We start from the raw sequence: 9,991 nt of genomic DNA on the forward strand, positions 1-9,991 counted from the left end.
AAGCACCGGCCTAGACCCTACGGGCACTGTTTGAATAGACAGAAATATTTGACATGCTTGAATTGAAATGAAATTTCGTATCTTGTTAGCGGTAAGACGAAGAAATTTCTTTTATTAGAAATGCAGCTCATTAAAAAACTATAAATTCTAGAAATTATAAATGGACAAGTTTACATTAGAGTGGATAAAAATTACATGGAACCCCCCGTTGAAATTCTTTTTGAAAGTAGCGCGCTCTCAAAAGCACGAAAAGAAGGTTTCCGACATCTGAAAGCAAACAAAGGAAAATGAAGAAGAACTTCATGTAACTAGAAAAAGAACCGTTGTAAGCTTTAAAAATATGTAAGAACGGCAAATCAATAAAAAACGAACTGGTATTATATACAGGGTGTTCATATGAAGTTTGAAGAACTTTTAAATAATTAATCTTTAGTTTATTCTCATTTCACTGTGATGATAATGAATCTTTAAGATATATAAGAGAACATTATTTATATAGATTTCTATACATTTAATTTGAAGTTGGCAACCTGTATAACACTGTATTAAAAAATATCAAGTGGATTGTATTTCTTTAAATATTAGAAGAAGAAAAATTGTTAACATGTTGAGAAAAAATCGACGATTGCTTGTAGCAGCAACTGCGGCTGAAGTAGCTGCGGGTCCAGTGGAAAAGGTGAGAATTTATGTAAATTTCTGTTATTATTAGTGACTTTGGTAGTCAGTGTTTGTTGTTGTTCTACTTGTAAAGCTCATGTTCGACGACCTGTCTAACCACCTGCGTGGATGGGTAATTTGTCAAATTGTTTAGATACAATATTTGTAATATTGACATTTTTCCACATTTTTAAGTTGTTTATTTATTTTTCAATATTAAGTACAGCTTTGCTTTTATTTCATGAAATCTTTTTTTATTAAAACTTCTTAGAATTAATTTTAGGTTATATCACTTGAAAGAAGATTCCTTAATGCACAAGTGTCATATACCTTGAATTTATTTAATTATTTTTTTTTTATATAAGAAGCTATGATATAAAATTAAACAATATTGCAGTTCCTAACTTAATTTTTACTATTTAAACAGTCTTTAATACTTGACGGTGTTACTGAAATATTGTATACGAAAAGTACCTAACTTCTAGAGAATGTTCAGTAATTGACTTCGAAGACCTCATAACATTTTTTAGAGAAATAAATTGGTTAAAGTAATGTAAATAACTCTTGAATCAAGTTACATATATCAATAACCTCTAACTATTTAGAACACTCACTAGGATGAGTCACATTTAAATCAGTGAAGTAACTTAACAATCCTGGGTAGTATAATGTATAACTAGTTCATTTACAGGCAAGCTCAAAGTAAGTTGGGTTAGATATATATGCATTCGTAATGATCTGAAGTAATGATAAGTAATAACATATAAGAAAAATAATAACAATAAACAAATTTACTAGTTATTAATTTATTTGTTATCTACTATTGTTAAACTATTTTACTGATTTAAGAATGGAGAAATTTTATTATTTTAAGAAGTTTTTAGGAGACACGAGAATAGCAGTCACATGTCTCGATTATTGCGGGTCAGCCCCGCCTTTTTATAAATGTCCCATGCTTCACTTTTTAAACAAAATTTTAACTATCATTTTAGATAAGCCTTATAGGTATAAAGTTTTGAATTGGTGTTTTACGAAAATACTTAATTCTCAATAGAAAAACTTCTTTATATGTAGATTTAAATTTTTTGTTGGGATATGGAATTCTCAAATTCCTGTTAATAATAATAAGCTAATAAAGCCATCTCTGCTGCTTGCGGCCCTTATTATCGTATAATAAGCGCGTTTAGTGCTACGGCAAGTTAATATTTCTACTGGTGACATAGTGGAGTGTTTTACGTCTTCTTCTTCCAACTGTCGCTTCAAACATATTTTTCATAGGAATATCGTTACCCATTCTCCAGTGAAACTACTGAATGTTAATTTGCCGAATGATATCAATGCTGTCATAAAAGTTGTAGAACTTGTAGATTATTAGAATGTGATAATCGTCGTCAAATCGTAAAAGATCACAGATCATACGAAGAACTTTTCTCTCGACAATTCACAGTGCTCAGGTATTCCTCAGGTTTTAATAGCAATATGATAAAATGGTGATGTACCAAGAAGTATTTCTTCAAATATTTGAAATCTACATAACTGTATCAGATAAAATATAATTTGTATCTATGATATACTTATTAAGTAGTATATGGTACCTATGATACACTCAGTGTATTGTACCTAATTATGTAGTTAGGATTTGTTTTAGTCAAAAAGTCTGAAATTTACAAGAGACTTGTTACTTAGCTTAATGTTAGTTTTGTGTTTCTTAAAAAATCAGATATATATGGTAGATAAAATGTTATTTTTTTAGCAATTTTGGCGCCAATGCGAATTGCACACTTTGAAATCATTAAAAACTAACATTTTATGTGTTAATTTTCACAAATAATTCTCAGATGCACATAACCTCAAATAACACCTTTTAAACAACAATCTGGTTTTTTAATATTTTTGATGTTAGACTCCTTCAAACAAGGGATGGGCGTTCTTTGTTTCTCACTGATTTACAACAGTACAAACAATGAGATTTCACGGCTAACATAATGGGTTTGTGTTTGGGTTTGAAGAAAGAAGATTTCATAATGAAAAGAAACGAAAGCAGCGAGTACTTAAATTTTTTTTGAGAATGCGGAAGGTCAGTGTATGGCTAATGATCTTGAAAACGTTTGCAGACATTAAAAATCCACGTTCCTATTCACACCTGCACCACTCGTAAATGCGGCAGTAGAGAACATTACCAATAACAAACACCCGCACATTTCTAGCCATTAACCGAGCATTCCATCATTTTTAATGGTTCGGTTTATGACCGAATATATATACAAAAAAATTAAATAAATCAGAAAATATCACAAATGCTGTACATGAAAATCAAAGAAAAGAACAATTTTATTCTTTTTATATGTCTTTGTTGGTTCTCTGGCCATCAAACATTTTGGTGATAGGGAAATATTTGACAAATTGCTCTGACACCTCGGGAATGCAATAAAACGAAACCAAACAGATTAAAATAATTTGTTTTTGAGCAATAAAATTAATTAAGTGTTTCATTTAAAGTTAATAAAATGGCAAATGTACACGATGAATCATAACGAATATGGAAATTGAAGAGAAGATAAATGATGCATGCCATCAGCATTTTTAATGGAACTGTATTATACTGCATTATATTAATTTTTTAAAAATGATATAGAATATATGTATATAATTATAATTAATTGAGTATTTATGAGTTATTATACAATTTCAAAGCAATTGAAAAATTTTTTAAAAAAATATTAAAAAGAGGGAGAATGAAATAATATTTATAATCAGCCTTTTTTTATTTTTGTGGTTTTATAATGTCATAAAATAATTAGTAGTGCTACAGATATAGCCAAAGACAATATATATTTATTTTCGTTTCCATTTGTGTATTTCGATCATTTAGAAATACGGCAACACCCACAGAAATTGGCTAATTTTAGCAAAAGCCATAAATTTTTAGGCGCCGTTGTGAATTTATTTTTCTGTGAACAAAATCAACTTTTTGTCAATTCTTAAAATTTATTACAACTATAATTTTTCATAGAATTATTATATTAGATAATCCATTAAATTAATTTCTGCTGAACCATAAAATTGTTTTTTAGAACTTTTTCGATAAGCTCGAACATAATTTATAAAAAATTTAGAATAGTAAATTAAATCAAAATAAATCCGTTGATAAATTTGTTAGGGCTTCACACTTTATAATAGAGGAGTACATTTATTAATTGCCCTATAGTTTATTATTATAACGTATATATATATATGGCTCACTATCTGGTCTTCGTTTATATAAGCATAGATACACTTACATAGGCTTTAGCTATATTAACGCTACGTTTAAAAATGTTAAAAATGTTTTATGAGACGCAACCAATAAACAATTTTACTATAATATTTACAATGTTATTTGGGCTACTTTTTTTAAGCCTTTGGATTCGTTTTTATAATATATCAATAAAAATGTTAGAAAGAAAAATGCTTTTAGCTTTTCGAGAATATTAAAAGAAACCATATTTAATATTTAGAAAATACGATTTAGCATTTAGAGAAAGAACATTCAACATTCAACAGCTCAAAAGAAATGGCTATGCAAGTCCTTGAATAAATGTTCACGTAAAATATTAAAAATGTGGCAACCCAACCGCATTACAAACTGCAACCTAAGGGCCGTTACGAATCAATTATCTGCTACTGTTGGGATAAGATGATGCAAATAGCACTGTATATAAGGTTTGAGCTGGAATCCTCAAGGCAGCCACTTGGGCAGTCCACCCGAAGCGTCGGCTAAAACTTGGAAGAGAACAATTGAAGAAAAGTTAAGAGAAGTCAATTATTCCTGGCATGATATCTGCCGAGAATCAAATAACAAAATCTGATATAAAAGGATAGTAGATTCCTTATGCTCCAATGGGAGATGAGGATAGGAGAGAAGTCCTTGGAATGCAACTTTAAAAACCTAGCAGCATGGTTAAAGCCAGTAGGATTATTCATAGTTTGGTTGTTAGAAAGGTTTCTCAATCATAGAGCACTGGCTCCATTATTTACTGTTAGTTCTCGATCTAACTGTACATAGGCAATATACCAGTGTGAGTTAACAATACTTTTGACAACTCTTAATTCGAAATGTTGTAATATGAATTTCCATATATAAGATTGCAGTAATTCGACAAATTTTCATATCGAAAGTCCAAATCGGTTTCAAGATCCTTTTATAAATAACTATTCAATTTGCGATGGAAAGTTTTGATTGCGGTAAAGCAACTTGAATTATTATTATTACAAAAGTAGTGCTGACCAGAAGAGGTATTGCGACTCAGATAGACCCGTGGCCTGGTTTGATATGGTTGGTGGGGTTAACTATCATCTTAAGAAAACTGTCTGATTTTCGTTTAAATTGTTTATAGTTTTGAAAGGTAGACTGTATACATTCATGTTAATAGCTTAAAACAAAAATCTTCCAAAAATTAAATCCGAACGGCTAAAGAGCTGTAATTAATTAAAAGAGTTTTTGAAAAATTGCAATCGAGCTGGGATTTGAACTCAAAGAATTTATGTTTTTTCATCTTAACTTACTTAAGCCATTTAATAGATACTTATTGGCACAAGGTCAGAGATCTACAGAGGAAGTTTGAATGAAATACTAATCCGGTAATCCTAATCACAAATAGAAGGCGTCAATATAAGACTAGGCTTTAACAAGGTTTAGTCGTCAAGGTATGTATATACCGGTTTTTGTGGGGAATCCATTATATTATGTTTTGTATGGATGTTATATGGATTTTGTATGAATTTTGTATGTATTTTGTATGAATTTTGTATGGATTTTGTAAGAATTTTGTATGGAAAATAGCACATGTTAGTGCATATTTGTCGATTTAAACACAATAGTCTAAACATAACATTAGTTTATTTATGCTATTGCATATAGTTTTTGTGATTTTCTATTTCAGCTTCATTGCGTTACAAACATCTAGACGAAGTTAACATAACTTTAATTGATAGCAAGGGTGTGAAGGGTGTAAACAGTTCAGTACGTCCTCGTATGACCATGGTATAGTTACGTTCTACTGTTCTTTTTACACAAAATTAATGGATTTGCCATTGGCTGTACAAATATTTGACAAATGTAATCTGTTCGCTGTCAATGAAAGAACATAACTGCTTAGTAGACAAATCGTAGGATTATAAACAGTATTGGGTGGTGAGTAATGAATTAAGTTTTGCGTACTACTGCTATAAATAATTTCTTACCGTATAAATAACTGACTGCACAGTTAATCCTCAAATGTTTTTAAATAGATTTTCTATAAATAAATTTTCGTAGCACAAAAAATTGGATTCGATGATTGTCTAGAGACCTTCGCCTTAAGCCTGAAACAATTGAAATGAGCTTTGTGTCGAGAACATTTTATGCAGTATTTTTACGGTTTTTGTGAATTGAAGCTAAGCTTAAGCTCTCCATAATAGAAAGATCTCGACTGGCTTCTATAATGGCTTTATTTAACTACCAGTATTGATAAAAATAAATCATTAAATATTAATAGAACTATCATAGACGCATATTTTTTCCACTGTTTCCAATGTTTTTTTTTCACAAGAAATGCTGAGAGAGTCTGATTAAATGCAAAGTAGTTTTGATTTATTGCCTGCTTAAAATTAATGATACCAAAACCAGGAATGGTTTTTGTAATTCGTATAAAATTTTTTTTCTTACAATTTTTATAAGAAAAAAATTTTAGTTAATTTTTTTTGTTTATTGGAAATATGCAAATGCCATAAGAAAAATGACACTTGTCAGAAATTAAATAAGTTTACATTTATAACGTCGATTTTAGGCGACATTTGCTTTTGGGTTTTTAACAATTTTAACAATTTTGTTAACAAAATTAAGAAGAAAAAAATATTTATAAAACCAAAAAAGGTGTCAAACGGCTGCCAAAAATGCTAATTAAGTCTTAACACTTTTTGTTAATATTTAGTTAAAAAATATATTTAAATACAAATAATATAAATAAATTAGTATAAAGTTGAGTTTTGAGTTTTCAAATTCGAAAACCGCAATTTGGCGCCGAAGCGTAGCGCAACAAGTGTTAATGCTTTTTACTTTAAAAGTAAAATCGAGATGTATCGAGTATAAAAAAAAAGTTATATATCTTTTCGGTTATAAAGCGCATTAATAAAATTGATAAAAAAAGATAAATTTGGTAAAAAAAACATTAATTTTACTTTTGATATTTTGAGATAAAAATTTGCATAACAAAAGGCAATACTTTTGGCGCCCAATGCTGACATTTTGCAACGCCACTAAATACCCTACACAAATTTCGCTTGGTCATTAAATTTCTTTGACATATATAACATATGTATGGACCAGGCAAAAAATACTGGGAAACACTGGAAAAAAATGTAACCATCTTTGAAGCGGAAATATACGCGATAGATAGATGCGTCAGTTTCAACTTCGAACATTACTACCGGAAGCGTAAAATTGCAATATTGATTGACAGTCAGTCAGCTATAATGGCATTCATATTATTTGTCTTTAAAAATTATTTACCGGTCACTGTAGTAATCAGACTACAGGTACTGTACAGAAAAGAGAGAAAATGCATATCATGTGCTTGGGGAGTGTCCGGCACTGATACACAAGCGGAGGAAACAACTAGGAGGGTTTTTCATGAATCATAAGCGCACAAGACTTGAAAAGATATGCTCTATACTGTCTTTCATTAAAGAAATCGGACTTGGAGAAACACACTAATCCAACTAAGGGGCAGAATAGATTTTTTAGGTCACAGTGCACTACCCCTTTTCAAATAATATTAATAACAGTTGTAATGTATATACCTCCTTTACATTAAAATAATAATTAAAAGTGTATTTCATTAGGGATAAATAATTAAATATTTATTTTACATTTTTTCATAAAAACTGATAAGTAAAAATAATCAGAAAAATTGATTAAAATAATCAATAAAGTTCTGTTTAATATCTATTATTATTATATCATTAAATTCATGTCATCAAAAAAATTTACAGTGTCAAATTGGGAATATGGTTACAATTGCTTCACATGATATTTTTTCACCTTAGATAACAACGAGAAAGATATATTTGACCACTTATTGTACCATTTTCCAGTCTTAAACTTATTTCGTAGTATATCCAGTCTTAGAAGCAGCCAAATACTCGCCTTGAACAATATGACTGGGAGATTATAATATATATAGCAATTTGGATTATTCAAGTAGATCCATAGACCTTATTATAATATATGTTTCTGTGTGCTTGAGATTCACTTAAGGTTAATAAAACTTTTTTAAAACTATGTTGTTAAGATATGTGTTATTATGTCAGATATGTGTCAGTCTATTGGTATATAACCGGTAGTACTAATAGTAGTGTAAAATCTACAGATATGATTTCAATTAAATTAGCTTTAAACTACAATTGACAAACTGCTTCATTTATCTTAATTATTATTCTCTTTTTGGGAATAAACAAATACTGCCAATAAAGTTTTAGCAAAATGGCAAATAGAAAGACAGAATCATGTGTGTTATTATATAACAGATTTTATTATTAATAAATATTAAAAAATTTAATTTTTATAATAAAATACAATTAATATTTTATTAATTTTTAAATATTATTTGAAATGTTTCTTGGCACATTGGAATTTCCGCAACGAAATGAAAGAAGATAAAAGATTCAGATAAAAAATGCTTGTTTTGAGAAGTTATTATGTAAAATAGTATCGGATTAGCATTTGAATGGATTTTAGCAAGATTCATGCATAATTTTTAGGAGTGAAAATTGAATTTTGTTTGAAGATTAAAATTTGACTAAAAATTAGCAGGAATTATTTATTTAAAAAGTAAGTCAAACTAAATAATTTCTGCGAAAAACGTCAGACAATTTTTTTTAATATCATATCGTCTTAAGTATATTAGATTTTACATCTGTTCTATTGCCAGGCAAATATCGAAGGTAACAGATGCTCTATTAAAAGGTGATTAAGCATTAAATTCATTGCTAAATAAATTCTTTTTTTTTTTTGTTGAAAATGTATTGTAATTTAAATAAGTTTTAAGGAATTGGCAGTTACTTGCTAATGTTAAGTAGTTATTACTTACAATAGTGACTCATATATTTGGCATATCTTATATTGGACATTGATATTAGTAATCTCTGTTTAAGTTTATTTCCAAAATGTAATTATATCATATTAGATTTGTTTTTGTATAAATACTAATAGAGGCATTTCGAGACATCGATATTTTAGAAACTTTGTTCCTATCTTCCTACTACGAAGAAAGCTATTAAACAATTCTATCAATTTATTCTCCTGCTGTCACAACATTACCCAGTAATACGAAAATTTTAGTTAAAGTCATAAAGTTGAAAATTTTAATGCTCATAAATTATGTGATTATATTACTTGCACCGCTTACAATTAAAGCTTTTTGGGAAGTTTTTAACTGAAATAAATACTGTTTGAAATACAGGGTTATACGACATCAACTTTCATGCCTGACAAAATGAATTAAGAAAATGGACTTGGAGATAAAGAAACCGAAAAAAAACATTGAATAACATAACCTTAGATAATGAGATAAACAAAGGATCAAGAAAATAAGAAAATCTTAAAGTTCAAACAGAAGACAATATGATAATAAGAAGAAAGAAAAAAGAAAAAAGAAGGAAGAGAATAATATAAAAACTGTTGATATGATGAAATTTGATGGTATATTAATGTAAATGAAGAATTGAAAACAAGGGAAGATTCAGTAGATGATGAGATGATCGTTAATAGAAAGATAAAGCTTAAGATGAAAAGAGAATAAAACAAAAAAATATTCAAACAAATGAGTGAATGTATTAAAGTAACGTTGATCTGTAAAAGAAAGATACGACAGATAATAATACATAGTAAGATAAAATTTACATGTATCAAAAGAAACATAAAACTTTAAACTAAAAATTTGTGAAAGGAACATAGAAGCAAGGTGCTTACCTCATTGGTAAGCACTGGGGCCTTAATCCAAAACTCAGCCTTTGGATGTACACATCTATTGCCAGACCAATTGTAACTTATGGGTCAGCTATCTGGTACAAAAAAGCACAACAGAAGACTGTAATAGATAAACTTCGTAAGCTGCAGAGATTAGCCTGCATAATGACAAGTGGAGCGATGAGAACTACCCCGACAGCAGCCCTAGAGGTTGCATTGGGGCTCCGCCCACTTCACCTACTAGTCAAAAAGGAAGCAATGACTTTTATGGCCAAGCTACAGTTGACTAGCAATCAATCAACAAGACTACTCGATAACTCCCTGTTAGGTAGGGAAATGCAAAGAGAG

The sequence above is a fragment of the Teleopsis dalmanni genome, chromosome 2 (assembly GCF_002237135.1).
Source record: "Teleopsis dalmanni isolate 2A chromosome 2, ASM223713v2, whole genome shotgun sequence".
In the NCBI taxonomy this organism is placed as follows: domain Eukaryota; kingdom Metazoa; phylum Arthropoda; class Insecta; order Diptera; family Diopsidae; genus Teleopsis; species Teleopsis dalmanni.